Source organism: Pristiophorus japonicus, chromosome 7 (genome assembly GCF_044704955.1).
Source record: "Pristiophorus japonicus isolate sPriJap1 chromosome 7, sPriJap1.hap1, whole genome shotgun sequence".
Lineage (NCBI taxonomy): Eukaryota > Metazoa > Chordata > Chondrichthyes > Pristiophoridae > Pristiophorus > Pristiophorus japonicus.
In genome coordinates this window covers 193,679,149-193,695,200 of record NC_091983.1, presented here as the reverse complement: position 1 = coordinate 193,695,200, position 16,052 = coordinate 193,679,149, and the positions used below count along the sequence as shown (strand labels likewise).

The 16,052-nt window shown below is 46.8% G+C and overlaps 1 protein-coding gene across 3 annotated transcripts in view; it reads right to left on the bottom strand.

Annotated features, from left to right (window-relative positions):
• armc2 (armadillo repeat containing 2) overlaps positions 1-16,052 on the bottom strand; it is a 231,282-nt gene that overhangs the window by 49,521 nt on the left and 165,709 nt on the right. The window lies entirely within an intron of this gene.

Sequence of the window (16,052 nt, the reverse complement as noted above, 5' to 3'; positions counted from 1 at the left end):
AACAGCATTATCCCATAAATTTTTGATCCAGAGATCAGAGTGCTACAAACTTATCCAAACTAAATTACCAAACCAAGATGTGAAAATGTTGCTTTGCTTTTGTAAAGATATTTTGCACCAGTCCACAATGTTTGAATACTTTTAGTGTTATACAAATTTGTCTTAACAATTAGGCAGTTCCTAATATTGGGCTCAATTTTGGCCGAGCCCGTTTTTCGGTGCACTTACCGGAGTTGCGCCGCTTACATACGTTCCCAGATGCGCCGAAAAAAAATGTTGGAACTTTGGCTGCTGTCTGGCCTCTTCACTGCAGCCGCGCAGCGTGGCCAGTCATTCTGCGCTGGAAAATGTGCCGGGACGTCTGCACATACGCAGTGCTGATTAGTGATGTCCGTGCATGCGCAGTAGTGCTGCGAGTCTGCAACAACAGTCCCAATTTGTCAACATACTGATGTAGGTCTCTCTGTCAGTTTGAGAGCGTGGCGATGTTCTTCCTCCCTCTCGTCAGCCTTGTGCTGTTTCTCCTCATGCTGCCGCTATTTTGCCATCTCATTGGCGCTAAATTTACATAATTCCTTCTCTTCGAATCTGTGTTGCTATTGTTATCTCTCTCTCGCTGAAACTGGGGCTCCTTTAGGTAAAATTCTCTATCTCATAAATTCTGCCTCCTTTGTTGGGCTAGGGGCAAGCAGGAGAACTGATAGCGCTCCTGCCTGCTGGTGATTTCTATCAGTTCTCCTGCTTGCCCCTAGCCCTGGCCGAGTGGCCTCCCGGAAATCACCGGCAGGCAGGAGCACTAAGAGATCGATCGCACCGGGAGGCCACTCGGCCACAGCTAGGGGCAGGCAGGAGAACTGATAGAAATCACCGGCAGGCAGGTGTTCTCCTGCCTGCCCCTAGCCCAGGCCGAGTGGCCTCCCTCACCGGCCCGCTGCCTTCCCGGGCTGAGTGCAGAAAGGTGAATTGCAGTTTAAAGATGAAGGTAGGACTTCAATGTTTATATTTCTTATAGAATTGTTAGTAGTTTTTGTTTGCAAACATTGCTAAGGGTAAGACTTGGTTGGTTTAGGTGCAGGTCCTCTCCGCTTCCCGCCCCTATCCCATGTTGAATGGTCTCCGATGTACCTATCTGCGCCGATTTCTTTAATTCTCCGCAAAGTTTTCTCAAGTGGCCACATACGCTGGCCTAAGTAGAAATGGAGTAACTATTAGCTGGCCAAAGTTGCCTAAATGGGCAGAACTGGCATAGGTGGCTGGTAATGCCCCCTTTTGCGAAAAAAAACTAACCTAAAAAAACGTCACTAAGTGAGCTACGCTGGTGCAAATTGAGGGTTTTTAAGTTACGCCAGAAAAAGCAGGTTACTCCAAAAAAAACAGAACAACGCCAGGCCAAAATTCAGTCCATTGTTAAAATAGATCTATAGTGTAAAGCCTATTTCTAAATTAAGTTAGAATGTAATTCAATGTGAACTTACCTGAAGATCATGATTCCTGACTGGTAGCCATTAGGATGCCTCTACTGGAAATCAGTTTAGGAACTTTATGGGCAGAACTTTCAGGATCAAGGGAATGAAGCAAAATGCTCCATCATTTATCCAAAAAGTTGAGGTCATGGAGTGGGCACAGCTTTGCAGCCAAGTGCAGCAACCACTTAAAATGAATCCGGAAGACGACAGTCGCATTGGGTGCCAATGGTAACTATTTTTATATAAATATCGTTTAAACATATTTTACCCTCCTTAATCAGTTGGTGAGAATCTCTCTCCCTTAAGGGAAGCACGTACTTTCCGCTGGGACCCAAGTAATCCTGGTCTGCCAATCACTAAACTTATTCATCATTAGTTCTCAAATCCTTTTTATTTATCATATACTCTTAACAATTATCCAAACAATTTTAGATAGTCAATTAAATGTAGTGACCTAGCTATTTCAGAACACAGAATTACAGACTATATATAATACTCACAAGCCCGTGAGAATGAATAGGTTTGCAGTTATGCTCTGCTCTCTCTCTGGAGCCTCCCTGTCTCTCTCTTTCTCCCTAGAGTCTCTCAGTCCCTGTCTCTCGAGTTTCTGAGTCTCTTGAATCTCTCTCCCTCTCGAATCTCTCTGTCCTGTCTCAAGTTTCTCAGCCTCCCTTTCTCCCCGTCTCTCAGTCTCCCTGACTCGAGTCTTTTTAATCTCTGTCCCCAACCCGCTTTAATGCCTCGCACTTCTCCTCCCACGAAATGGTAAAAAGACAAAATTAAAAGCTCTTTATCTGAATCCATGCAGCATTCGTAACAAGACAGATGAGGTGATGGCACAAATAGAAATAAATGGGTACGATCTGACAGCCATTACAGAGACGTGGTTGCAAGGTGACCAAGGTTGGGTACTGAATCTTCAAGGGTATTTGACATTTTGGAAGGATAGTCAGAAAAGAGAAGGAGGTGAGGTAGCTCTGTTAATAAAGGATAAGATCAGTGCAGTAGTGAGAAATTATATTGGCTCAGAAGATCAAGATGTAGAATCAGTTTACGCGTAGATAAGAAATAATAACGGAAAGAAGTCAAAAGTGGGAGTAATCTATAGGCCCCCTAACAGTAGCGACACTGTAGGACAGAGTATATATCAAGAAATAATGGAGGCTTGTAAGAAAGGTACGGCAGTAATAATGGCCGATTTTAATCTTCATATTGATTGGACAAATCAAATTGGCAAAGGTAGCCATGAGGAAGAGTTCATAGAGTGTATCCGGGATAATTTCTTAGAACAATACGTTGTGGAGCCAACCAGAGGGCAGACTATTTTAGATTTGGTAATGTGTAACGAGACTGGATTAATTAATGATCTCATAGTAAAGGATCCTCTTGGGAAGAGTGATCATAGCATGGTAGAATTTCAAATTCAGTTTGAGGGTGAGAAAGTTCGGTTTCAAACTACTGTCCTGAACTTAAATAAAGGCAATTACAAAGGTATGAAGGCAGAGTTGGCTAAAGTGGACTGGGGAAATAGATGAAAGGGTAAGATGGTCATCATCATAGGCAGTCCCTCAAACGAGGGACTTGTTTGCAAGACTTTCTTCCACTCTAAAAATGAGTCCTTAAGTGGCTGAACAGTCCAATACAAGAACCACAGACCCCGTCATAGGTGGGACAGATGGTCGTTGAGGTAAAGGGTGGGTGGGACAGGTTTGCCGCATGCTCTTTCCGCTGCCTGCATTTGATTTCTGCATGCTCTCGGCGATGAGACTCAAGGTGCTCAGCGCCCTCCCGGATGCACTTCCTCCACTTAGGGTGCTCTTTGGCCAGGGACTCCCATGTGTCAGTGGGGATGTTGCACTTTATCAGGGAGGCTTTGAGGGTGTCCTTGTAACGTTTCCTCTGTCCACCTTTGGCTCGTTTGCCGTGAAGGAATTCAGAGTAGACTGCTTGCTTTGGGAGTCTCGTGTCTGGCATGTGAACAATGTGGCCTGCTCAGCGGAGCTGATCAAGTGAGGTCAGTGCTTCAATGCTGGGGGTATTGGCCTGGTCGAGGATGCTAATGTTGGGTGCGTTTGTCCTCCATGGGGATTTGTAGGATCTTGCGGAGACATCGTTGGTGGTATTTCTCCAGCGACTTGAGGCGTCTACTGTACATGGTCCATGTCTCTGAGCCATACAGGAGGGCAGTAATTACTACGGCCCTGTAGACCATGAGCTTGGTGGCAGATTTGAGGGCCTCGTCTTCAAACACTCTTTCCCTCAGGCAGCCGAAGGCTGCACTGGCGCACTAGGGGCGGTGTTGAACCTCATTGTCAATGTCTGCTCTTGTTGATAAGAGGCTCCCGAGATACAGGAAATGGTCCACGTTGTCCAGGGCGCGACGTGGATCTTGATGACTGGGGGGCAGTGCTGAGCGACGTGGACAGGCTGGTGGAGGACCTTTGTCTTATGGATGTAAGATAGTAGATAAGCAGTGGCAGACATTTAAGGAGATATTTCATAAATCTCAGCAAAGATATATTCCAGTGAGCAAGAAAGACTAAGAAAAGGATGAACCATCTGTGGCTAACTAAGGAAGTAAAGGATGGTATCAAATTGAAATCAAAGGCATACAATGTTGTGAAGATTAGTGGAAGGTCAGAGGATTGGGAAATTTTTAGAAACCAGCAAAGAACGACTAAAAAATAATAAAGAAAGAGAAGAGAGATTATGAGAGTAAACTAGCAGGAAATATAAAAATAGACAGTAAGATCATCTACAGATATATAAAAAGGAAGAGAATAGCTAAAGTAAATGTTGGTCCATTAGAGGATGAGACTGGGGAATTAATAACAGGAAACAGGGAAATGGAAGAGACTTTGAACAAATATTGTACACGGTAGAAGACACTAAAAACATCCCAATAATTGATAATCAAGGGGCTATTGGGAGGAGGAAAAGTATTAGGCAAACTACTGGGACTAAAGGTGGACAAGTCCTCTGGACCTGATGGCCTGCATCCTAGGGTCGTAAAAGAAGTGGCTGCAGAGATAGTGCATGTATTGGCTATAATCTACCAAAATTCCCTGGATTCTGGAGAGGACCCGGGGATTAGAAAACCACAAATGTAACGCCTCTATTTATGAAAGGAGGGAGACAGAAAACAGGAAAATGCTGGAGTCCATTATAAAGGAATTAGGAGCAGGACATTTAGAATATCATAATACAGTCAAGCAGAGTCAGCATGGTTTTATAAAAGGGAAATCATGTTTGACAAATTTGCTGGAGTTGAGGATGTAACGAGAGGGTGGATAAGGGGGAACCAGTAGCTGTGGTGTATTTGGATTTCCAGAAAGCATTCGATAAGGTGCCACATAAAAGGTTACTGCACGAGATAAGAATTCACGGAATTGGGGCAATATATTAGCATGGATAGAGGATTGGCTAACTAACAGAAAACAGAGAGTCGGAATAAATGGGTAATTTTCAGGTTGGCAAACTGTAACTAGTGGGGCGCCACAAGGATCAGTGCTGGGGCCTCAACTATTTACAATCTATATTAATGATTTGGATGAAGGGACCAAGTGTAATATAGCCAAATTTGCTGATACAAAGATAGATGGGGAAGCAAGTTGTGAGGAGGGCAAAGAATCTACAAAGGGATATAGATAGGTTAAGTAAGTGAACAAAAATTTAGCAGATGTAGAAAAATGTGAGGTTATCCACTTCAGTAGGAAAAATAAAAAAGTAAATTATTATTTAAATAGGAAGAGATTACAAAATGCTGTAGTACAGATGGATCTGTGGGTCCTTGTACATAAAACACAAAAAGTTAGCATGCAGGCACAGCAAGTAATTAGGAAGGCAAATGGAGTGTTGGCTTTTATTGCAAGGGGGATGGAGTATAAAAGTAGGGAAGACCTACTACAACTGTACAGGACATTGGTGAGAGCACACCTGGAGTACTGAATGCAGTTTTGGTCTCCTTATTTAAGGAGGGTTATACTTGCATTGGAGGCAGCTCAGAGAAGTTTCACGAGATTGATTCTGGAGATGAAGGGGTTGCCTTATGAAGAAAGGTTGAGCAGATTGGGCCTATACTGATTGGAGTTTAGAAGAATGAGAGGTGATCTAATTGAATCGTATAAGATTCTGAGGGGGCTTGACAGGGTAGATGCAGAGAGGATGTTTCCCCTCGTAGGGGAATCTAGAACTAGGGGACGTAGTTCCAGAATAAGGGGTCGCCCATTTAAAATGGAGATGAGGAGGAATTTCTTCTCTGAGGGTCGTGAATCTGTGGAATTCTCTACCCCAGAGAGTTCTGGGGGATGGATCATTGAATATATTTAAGGTGGAGATAGACAGATTTTTGAATGATAAAGGAATGAAGGGTTATGGGGAGCGGGCAGGGAAGTGGAGTTGAGACCAAGATCAGATCAGCCATGATCTTATTGAATGGCGGAGCAGGCTCGAGGGGCCAAATGGCCTACTCCTGCTCGTATATCGTATGTTTTTTATGTTCTTATGATCTCTGCTGTCCACTGATTCGTGCCACCCTGATCTACATCACCTCTGCTGTCAATGGTAGTGCATGACCCCTCTTCTGGATAAATTTTAAGTTGCTGCCGCACTCATCTGTAGAACTGTGCCCGCGTCGAGGAGGTGCGTCGCTGAGTCGGGAGCAGCGTCGAGGAGGTGCGTGAGTTCCGGGGTCGGCGAGAGGCCTACAAAAGGCCCAACGCGGCGGCAGTCGGGAGCAGCGTCGAGGAGGTACGTCGCTGAGTCAGGAGCAGCGTCGAGGTGGTGTGTGGAGAGGTGTGAGTTCCGGGGTCGGCGAGAGGCGTGGCTTGTGCAGCTACAGGGAGAAGGCAAAAAAGTAGAAACAGAAAGGTGACGTCACAGCCAAGGGGGTAAGTGATTGGCTGGTGATTGGTGAGTAGTTTTTCTTTTTTCTCTTCCAGATCAGTGAGTAAACTTTAGCATTGTTGTTGCCAATTTAAGTGTATCTAAGGGTTAAGTCATGGCAGGAGAGCTTTGTCACGTGATATGCTCCTCCTGTACCATGTGGGAACTCAGGGACACTTCCGGTGTCCCTGACGACTACATCTGCGGGAAGTGTACCCGCCTCCAGCTCCTGACGGACCGCGTTGCGGAATTGGAGCCGAGGGTGGATTAACTCTGGAACATCCACGATACTGAGAATGATGTGAATAGCACATTTAGTGAGTTGGTCTTACCGCAGGTGAAGGGTCCACAGCCAGATAGGGAATGGAAGACCAGCAGGAAGAGCAGTGCAAGGAAGGTAGTGCAGGGGTCCCCTGCAGTCATCCCCCTGCAAAACAGATACACCGTTTTGAGTACTGTTGAGGGGGATGACTCATCAGGGGAGGGCAGCAGCAGCCAAGTTCATGGCACTGTGGCTGGCTCTGCTGCACAGGAGGGCAGGAAAAAGAGTGGGAGAGCGATAGTGATAGGGGATTCAATTGTAAGGGGAATAGATAGGCGTTTCTGCGGCCGCAACCAAGACTCCAGGATGGTATGTTGCCTCCCTGGTGCAAGGGTCAAGGATGTCTCGGAGCGGGTGAAGGATATTCTGAAAAGGGTGGGTGAACAGCCAGTTGTCGTGGTGCACATTGGTATCAACGATATAGGTAAAAAAAGGGATGAGGTCCGACGAGATGAATTTAAGGAGCTAGGAGCTAAATTAAAACGTAGGACCTCAAAAGTAGTAATCTCGGGATTGCTACCAGTGCCACGTGCTAGTCAGAGTAGGAATCGCAGGATAGCTCAGATGAATACGTGGCTTGAGCAGTGGTGCAGCAGGGAGGGATTCAAATTCCTGGAGCATTGGAACCGGTTCTGGGGGCAGGTGGGACCAGTACAAATCGGACAGTCTGCACCTGGGCAGGACCGGAACCAATGTCCTAGGGAGGGTGCTGTTGGGGAGGAGTTAAACTAATATGGCAGCGGGATGGGAACCAATGCAGGGAGACAGAGGGAAACAAAAAGAAGACAAAAGCAAAAGACAGAAAGGAGATGAGTAAAAGTGGAGGGTAGAGAAACCCAAGGCAAAAAACAAAAAGGGCCACTGAATGTAAAGAGGAGGGGTTAAAACTAAAAATCATGGTTTAAAAACTAGTATTAAAACACTCTACCTAAACGCACGCAGCATTCGAAATAAAGTAAATGAGTTGACGGCACAAATCATTACAAATGGGTATGATGTGGTGGCCATTACAGAAACGTGGTTGCAGGGTGGTCAAGACTGGGAATTAAACATACAGGGGTATCTGACGATTCGGAAAGATAGACAAGAAGGGAAAGGAGGTGGGGTAGCTCTGTTAATAAAAGATGATACCAGGGCAGTTGTGAGAGACGATATTGGCTCTAATGAACAAAATGTTGAATCATTGTGGGTGGAGATTAGAGATAGTAAGGGGAAAAAGTCACTGGTGGGCGTAGTTTATAGGCCCCCAAATAATAACTTCACGGTGGGGCGGGCAATAATCAAGGGAATAATGGAGGCATGTGAAAAAGGAACAGCAGTAATCATGGGGGATTTTAACCTACATATCGATTGGTCAAATCAAATCGCACGGGGTAGCTTGGAGGAGGAATTCATAGAATGCATACGGGATTGTTTCTTAGAACAGTATGTTACAGAACCTACAAGGGAGCAAGCTATCTTAGATCTGGTCCTGTGTAATGAGACAGGAATAATAAACGATCTCCTAGTAAAAGATCCTCTCGGAATGAGTGATCACAGTATGGTTGAATTTGTAATACAGATTGAGGGTGAGGAAGTAGTGTCTCAAACGAGCGTACTATGCTTAAACAAAGGGGACTACAGTGGGATGAGGGCAGAGTTGGCTCAAGTGGACTGGAAACACAGACTAAACGGTGGCACAATTGAGGAACAGTGGAGGACTTTTAAGGAGCTCTTTCATAGTGCTCAACAAAAATATATTCCAATAAAAAAGAAGGGCGGTAAGAGAAAGGATAACCAGCCGTGGATAACCAAGGAAATTAAGGAGAGTTTCAAATTAAAAACACACGCGTATAAGGTGGCCAAGGTTAGTGGGAAAATAGAAGATTGGGAAAATTTTAAACGACAGCAAAGAATGACTAAGAAAGCAATAAAGAAAGGAAAGATAGATAACGAAGGTAAACTTGCGCAAAACATAAAAACGGATAGTAAAAGCTTTTACAGATATATAAAACGGAAAAGAGTGACTGAAGTAAATGTTGGTCCCTTAGAAGATGAGAAGGGGGATTTAATAATGGGAAATGTGGAAATGGCTGAGACCTTAAACAATTATTTTCTTTCGGTCTTCACAGTGGAAGACATAGAAACCATGCCAGAAATTGCTGGTCACAGGAATGTGGGAAGGGAGGACCTTGAGACAATCACTATCACTAAGGGGGTAGTGCTGGACAAGCTAATGGGACTCAAGGTAGACAAGTCCCTTGGTCCTGATGAAATGCATCCCAGGGTATTAAAAGAGATGGTGGAAGTTATAGCAGATGCATTCGTTGTAATCTACCAAAATTCTCTGAACTCTGGGGAGGTACCAGCGGATTGGAAAGCAGCTAATGTAACGCCTCTGTTTAAAAAAAGGGGGCAGACAAAAGGCAGGAAACTATAGGCCGGTTAGTTTAACATCTGTAGTGGGGAAAATGCTTGAAACTATCATTAAGGAAGAAATAGCGGGACATCTAGATAGGAATAGTGCAATCAGGCAGACGCAGCATGGATTCATGAAGGGGAAATCATGTTTAACTAATTTACTGGAATTCTTTGAGGACATAACAAGCATGGTGGATAGGTGTACCGATGGATGTGGTGTATTTAGATTTTCGAAAGGCAATCGATAAGGTGCCACACAAAAGGTTACTGCAAAAGATAAAGGTACGCGGGGTCAGTGGAAATGTATTAGCATGGATAGAGAATTGGCTGGCAAACAGAAAGCAGAGAGTTGGGATAAATGGGTCCTTTTCGGGTGGGAAATCGGTGGTTAGTGGTGTGCCACAGGGATCGGTGCTGGGACCACAACTGTTTACAATATATATAGATGACCTGGAAGAGGGGACAGAGTGTAGTGTAACAAAATTTGCAGATGACACAAAGATTAGTGGGAAAGCGGGTTGTGTAGAGGACACAGAGAGGCTGCAAAGAGATTTGGATAGGTTAAGCGAATGGGCTAAGGTTTGGCAGATGGAATACAATGTCGGAAAGTGTGAGGTCATCCACCTTGGGAAAAAAAAACAGAAAAAGGGATTATTATTTGAATGGGGAGAAATTACAACATGCTGCGGTGCAGAGGGACCTGGGGGTCCTTGTGCATGAATCCCAAAAAGTTAGTTTGCAGGTGCAGCAGGTAATCAGGAAGGCGAATGGAATGTTGGCCTTCATTGCGAGAGGGATGGAGTACAAAAACAGGGAGGTCCTGCTGCAACTGTACAGGGTATTGGTGAGGCAGCACCTGGCTTAAGGAAGGATATACTAGCTTTGGAGGGGGTACAGAGACGATTCACTCGGCTGATTCCGGAGATGAGGCGGTTAACTTATGATGATAGATTGAGTAGACTGGGTCTTTACTCATTGGAGTTCAGAACGATTGAGGGGGTGATCTTATAGAAACATTTAAAATAATGAAAGGGATAGACAAGTTAGAGGCAGAGAGATTGTTTCCACTGGTCGGGGAGACTAGAACTAGGGAGCAAAGCCTCAAAATACGGGGGAGCCAATTTAAAACCGAGTTGAGAAGGAATTTCTTCTCCCAGAGGGTTGTGAATCTGTGGAATTCTCTGCCCAAGGAAGCAGTTGAGACTAGCTCATTGAATGTATTCAAGTCACAGATAGATAGATTTTTAACCAATAAGGGAATTAAGGGTTATGGGGAGCGGGCGGGTAAGTGGAGCTGAGTCCACGGCCAGATCAGCCATGACCTTGTTGAATGGCGGAGCAGGCTCAAGGGGCTAGATGGCCTACTCCTGTTCCTAATTCTTATGTTCTACATGACCCTGACTTTTTGGACGAGTGATGGAGCGTTTTGTTACAGAATAATATCAACGCACCTCAGGAGATGACTATTCTGTCTGGAGCCCACAAATGCAAATTACATAATCAACCCCGGAATACATGGGCGGGACTTTCAGGTCTTCTGCCTCCTCCAGCAGAGGAGGCTAGGGCTTCTCATGGGGGCAACATAACTTCTGGGATCTCTGGGAAGTCGAATGCAGTTTATTAAGGTGCACAACATGTGGATCTGCCAGTATAAGATACAAAAGAACAAACATGGAGGGCCAGAGGCCTGGATCAGATCAGCACTGGAAAGCCGGAGTGGGTGGAGTAAAAGAGGAGGTAACACACTATGAACAAAGAATTAACTTAATAGAAGCCCTGTAGAAAAATAGAGACATGATAGAATTGACACAGTTGTGCAACGGTCAAGAGATTCTGGAAAAGGCTTTGAGGATACAAAACCATAAGAGGTCATGTAAATGCATCAGAGTAGGTTAACATGGTCAAGCAGACTTGGAGGGATCCAGGATAACCCCTGGATACTTTGTTGATCTACAGACTTTACTAAAAAATTAGTAATTTAATACTGCTGATTATTGGCAGCCACTCTGTGCATCGAACTGGTTACTAAAAAAGGTGACAAGTCTGACTGCGGCAACATAGAAACATAGGGGCCAAGTTTCGGCCTGAGTTGCTCCTGTTTTTTTTGGAGCAACTGGTTTAGAATGGAGTATCTTAGAAATTGCAATACTCGGCATTTAGTTTGCTCCAGTTCTAGTCAGTTAGAACAGTTTCAGTTTGGAACAGATTTTTTTTCTTCAAAAGGGGGCATGTCCGGCCACTTACGCCCGTTTTGAAAGTTTAGGCAGTGAAAACATACTCCAAACTAACTTAGAATGGAGTAAGTGTAGATTTTTGTACGCTCAGAAAAACCTTGTCTACACTTAGAAAATCAGGCATAGGTTCCAAATCAGGAGTAGGGAATGGGGGGGGGGGGGGGGGGGGGTGTTTAAAGGGACGTTTACAAACATTAAACACATCAGTTTTATAAATAAAGAGCCATCATCAATAATAAATGATAAATACATCAATAAGTCAACCAATAAATCAATCCAAAAAAAATTAATAAAAAATAAAAAACATTAAAAAATCAATAAATAAAACATTTTCTACTTACCGACGCAGCACCGGGTGTCCTCCAACAGCGTGCTGGGTCAGCCCCCCCCGCCCCACCCACCCCCAGTGTGTCTCTGTCAGTGTCTCTATCTCTCTGTCTGTCTGTGTGTGTGTCGCTCACTTTCTGTCTGCCAGTGTCTGTGTTTCTAACAGTGAGGGGAGGGGGGTGGAAGGGGAGGGGGAGGAGGGGGGGTGGAGGGGGGAGGAGGGGGAGGAAGGGAGAGGAGGAAGGGAAAGGAGGAGGGAGGGGGAAGGGGAGGTAGAGGAAGAAGGGAGGGGGGGAGAGAAGGGAGAAAGGAGAGAAAGGAGAGGGAGGCTGAACGAGCCGGGCCCAAGACTTCGGGCCAGCACCGGATTTACAGGTAGGTGGCGTCGGGTCCGGGGTCCGGGGGGGGGGGGAGGAGCAGAGGTCGGGTCGGGGGGAGCGGATGTCGGGTCGGGTGTGGGGTGGGGGGGGAGCGGAGGTCGGGAGGAGGTCGGGTTGGGCGGAGGTCGGGTCGGGTCCGGGGGGGCCGGGTCGGGTCCGGGGGGTGGTCGGGGAGCAGAGGTCGGGTCAGGTCGGAAGGGGGGTGGTCGGGGAAGGGGGGGGGGGGTCGGGTCCAGTCCGGGGAGGCGGGGGGGTCCGGTGCAGGGGGTGGGGAGCGGGAGTCGAGTCGGGTCAGGTCCGGTCAGGAGGAAGCAGGAGCTGGGCGTGGGAGGCAGCCTTATCCACGCAGCCCCAGTGAGGCCATTTGGCCAGGGCTAGGGGCTGCGTGCTTCGGGCCCCTCCCACACAGTTTTGGGCACCTGGAGCTACTGCACATGCGCGCCCACTGTAACGCGCATGTGCAGAGGTCCCAGCACTGTTTTCAGCGCAAGGACCTGGCTCCACCCCCCACAGCCCATCCTGCACCGCGCCCAGCTCCAGAGGACCTGCAGGGAGCCGGAGAATATGTAAGTTTTTTTTAGGCGCACTTTGTGGCGCGAAAAACAGGTGTCCAGGTCGGGGCTGCGCCGTTCTAGGCGCGGCCCGAGACTTGGGCCCATAGAAATTAGGTGCAGGAGCAGGCCATTCGGCCTTTCGAGCCTACACCGCCATTCAATAAGATCATGGCTGATCATTCAACCTCAGTACTCCTTTCCTGCTTTCTCTCCATACCCCTTGATCCCTTTGGCCGTAAGGGCCATATCTAACTCCCTTTTGAATATATCTAACGAACTGGCCTCAACAACTTTCTGCGGTAGAGAATACCACAGGTTAACCACTCTCTGAGTGAAGAAGTTTCTCCTCTTCAGTCCTGAATGGCTTACCTCTTATTCTTAGACTGTGACCCCTGGTTCTGGAACTTCCCGGCAACAGGAACATTCTTCCTGCCTCTAACCTGTCCAATCCCGTCAGAATTTTATATGTTTCTATGAGATCCCTTCTTATTCTTCTAAACTCCAGTGGATACAAGCCCAGTTGATCCAGTTTCTCCTCATATGTCAGTCCTGCCATCCCGGGAATTAATCTGGTGAACCTTCGCTGTCCTCCCTCAATAGCAAGAAACCTCCTTCCTCAGATTAGGAGACCAAAACTGAACACAATATTCCAGGTGTGACCTCACCAAGGCTCTGTACAACTACAGTAAGACCTCCCTGCTCCTATACTCAAATCCTCTAGCTATGAAGGCCAACATGCCATTTGCCTTCTTCACCGCCTACAGAGGAATCTCCGTTATCAGCCACTGGGAAGATCATCGCTAGAATCCTCCTCAACCGTCTTCTCCCTGTGGCTGAGGAGCTTCTCTCGGAGTCACAGTACGGATTCCATCCACTACGGGGTACAAGGACATGATCTTTACGGCGCAACAACTGCAAGGGAAATGCAGGGAACAGCACCAACCCTTGTACATGGCCTTCTTTGACCTTACAAAGGCCTTTGACACTGTTAACCGCGAGGGACTATGGAGCGTCCTCCTCCTTTTCAGCTGCCCCCAAAAGTTTGTCGCCATCCTTCGCCTGCTCCACGACGACATGCAAGCTGTGATCCTGACCAACGGATCCACTACAGACCCAATTCACGTCCGGACCGGGGTCAAGCAGGGCTGCGTCATCGCGCCAACCCTCTTCTCAATCTTCCTCACTGCAATGCTCCACCTCACACTCAACAAGCTCCCTGCTGGAATGAAACTAAACTACAGAACCAGTGGGAACCTGTTCAACCATCGTCATCTCCAGGCCAGATCCAAGATCGTCCCATCCTCGGTCATCGAGCTACAGTACGTGGACGATGCTTGCGCCTGCGCACATTCAAAGGTTGAACTCCAGGTCATAGTCAACATCTTCACTGAGGCGTATGAAAACATGGGCCCTACACTAAACATCTGTAAGACAAAGGTCCTCCACAAACCTGACCCCACCACACAGCACTGCCCCCCAGTCATCAAGATCCACGGCAAAGCCCTGGACAACGTGGACCACTTTCCATACCTCGGGAGCCTATTATCAGCAGGGGTAGACAGCGCCTCCAGTGCGCCAGCGCAGCCTTCGGCCGCCTGAGGATGTTCGAAGATCAGGCCCTCAAATTTGGCACCAAGCTTATGGTCTACAGGGCTGTAGTGATACCCGCCCTCCTGTATGGCTCAGAGACATGGACCATATACAGTAGACACCTCAAATCACTGGAGAAATTCCACCAACGATGTCTCCACAAGATCCTGCAAATCCCCTGGGAGGACAGACGCACCAACGTTAGTGTCCTCGATCAGGCCAACATCCCCAGCATCGAAGCACTGACCACACTCGACCAACTCTGTTGGGCGGGCCACATTGTTCACATGCCTGACACAAGACTCCCAAAGCAAGCGCTCTACTCGGAACTCCTACACGGCAAGCGAGCCCCAGGTGGGCAGAGGAAATGTTTCAAGGACACCCTCAAAGCCTCCTTAATAAAATGCAACATCCCCACTGACACCTGGGAGTCCCTGGCCAAAGAACGCCCTAAGTAGAGAATGAGCATCCGGGAGGGTGCTGAGCACCTCAAGTCTCGTTGCCAAGAGCTTGCAGAAAGCAAGTGCAAGCAACGGAAGGAGCGTGCGGCAAACCAGACTCCCCACCCACCCTTTCCTTCAATGACTGTCTGTCCCACCTGTGACAGAGACTGTAATTCCCGTATTGGACTGTACAGTCACCTAAGAACTCACTTTTAGAGTGGAAGCAAGTCTTCCTCGATTTCGAGGGATTGCTTATGATGATGATTATTCACAACTCTGAATTATACATTTCTCTACCTAGTCATCAGGTAGCCGGAAAATGCCCTTCCACTATTGAAAACTTTATTGAGCTCAGAAATCAGTATCTATGATGCAGATGAAGCTTCTGGCTCTCATAACATCAAAGGAAACCAAGATCTTGAAGAAACTGCCACTGTCTTCAGGATATTGAGGTAACAAATGAGTGTTCAAACACAGGTTTAAAGATAGGACAAAAGCAAAATACTGTGGATGCTGGAAATCTGAAATAAAAATAGAAAATGCTGGAAACACTCAGTAGTCAGGCAGCCTCTGTGGTGAGAGAAACCGAGTTAATGTGTCAGGTCGATGAAAGGTCCAGCATTTTCTGCTTTTATTTAAAGATAGGATAATTTTCCAAGAGGCCTGTTGTTCAAAGGAATAAATAGGATGAGGAGATAAAAGGGGTAGATTTATAACTTACCATCTGGGCGTAACACCACTCGGTATTGCGGATCGGCCACTCATTATGGGTCTAATTTTGGCCAACCCGTTATTTTGGCGCACTGACCCTTTATGCGCCAACTTTGTGCGCTGGAAAGGGCTCCAAAAAACTTTCTTAGTATCCTGGCCCCTCTGCCGAGTGTCCAGGGTCCTGGCGCAGCGGAGCTACAGCCCTGCGCTGAAAACACTGCCGACAGCTGTCCACATGCGCAGTGGAGTCTGCGTGCATGCTCCTCGCCCTGCCAGCATGTCCTGCAAGCTGTCAGCAGGACCCGATATTCGCCGCCCCTAGCCGTGGCTGAATGGTCGCCCGAGTCTGTGTCCAAATTCAGTAAATATCCATCCTTAAAAACAAAGCGAGTGGGGCCTCGAATGGCCTCCCGTACAGGCCTTCTGCCTTCCCCGGCCCAAGGTAGGATTTACTTCAAATATTTAATTGTTAATCAATTGTTTACCTGAGTTCTTTATTTTTATTTAGTTAATTTAACTTATTTGGAATGTTTGCTGCTTGGTGCTTGGGTGCAGATCCTTACTTACTTACCTGCGCCGATTTCTTAACTGCCCGCAACGTTTTTCAGAGCTGGCCACATACGCTGACCTAAGTCGATTTGGTGTAAGTGTTAGCTGGCCAAAGTGGTATAAATGGCCAAAACTGGCATAAGTGTCTGGGAACGCCACCCTTTGAAAAAAAAACTGAACTAAAAAAAAAAT